We start from the raw sequence: 1,228 nt of genomic DNA, 5'->3' as shown, positions 1-1,228 counted from the left end.
GCCTATTTTGCCTTTTTGTCTCCATGTTGGATTTTGCCAATATTGTAGCCAGATTGTGACAACTAAGTTGTCGAGTGTTGCTAAAATTATAATCGGTCATTATTTTATCTAACAACTTGAACGTTGAGAAACTAAAATTTGAGATTCGAGATTCATTTTTTTTTTGGTTTCGTTTGTTGTTGTTCACAAAGACAATTAACTAATCAAATTGTGTAACCACAATTAAATTCAATGATTTATAGTTATAATTATGTTTCCAATGTAAAATAAATAACAATTTACTGTTGATTCCATGACAATCAATTGATTTCTTGACCATGAACTCTCCGGAATTTGGACAACTAATCATTTGCAATTTGATTCTAATTCAAACTAAATTAACTAACTACAGGGATCCCATTGGGAAAGGGTTAACACCTAAATTAATTCAGTGAATAATTAACTTGATTAATTTGAATAAACATTTGCAATGGGAAAAAAAGTTCATTTTATTCAATAAATCGCTTGGTTTGTGTGATTTAATTGCTAATCAAATGAATACTGATTGATAATCATACCAAGTATAATAAAAGCAAAACTGATTTAACATGATTAACTTTAATTGCTATTTAAATTTATAGTTAAACTAAATTGTTGTGAATTGAACGGGTTGAGTTTTTTTCACTGAAAACTTTTTATTAACCATGAAAATTTTAATCAACTTGTTGATATCTTTTACTTGATATAACAATTTGAATTGATTGCAATTTAAATTTGATTCAGAATAGTTAATTTTCAAGTTAATTGATTTAATCACACTTTACTGTAATAAACTTAACTAATTAATGAATATATGTATTAATTATTGATACTAATATATAATGGAAAACTGGTCAAGTTAATTGATTAGAGTTATTGGAAAAAAAAGTTGATTAAATTGAGTAATTAATTAATTGTGGACTCTTCTTATTATCCCTTAAAGAAACAATTAACATTCAGATAAAAAGCAGTCAAATTAATTAGTTATATGAAGACTTGGAATTTTAATTGAATCTTAATTGTAACAGCGGAACAAAAAAGTTAAACTAATTACAATTAAATTGAAACATTTTTATTTCCTTTACAATCAACAAATCAACAGAAAGCTAATCAAGTCTCACCAGAAACTTGAATCCAAGTTAATTGTAAACACTAATCAGAATACAAAGTAAATTAATCATGATAATTGGTAATTGATTACAATTAAATC

This window comes from Panonychus citri, unplaced genomic scaffold (genome assembly GCF_014898815.1).
Source record: "Panonychus citri isolate SS breed McGregor unplaced genomic scaffold, ASM1489881v1 Contig00063, whole genome shotgun sequence".
In the NCBI taxonomy this organism is placed as follows: Eukaryota; Metazoa; Arthropoda; class Arachnida; order Trombidiformes; family Tetranychidae; genus Panonychus; species Panonychus citri.
The sequence above is the reverse complement of the archived record's forward strand: the minus strand, read 5'-3'. Positions refer to the sequence as shown.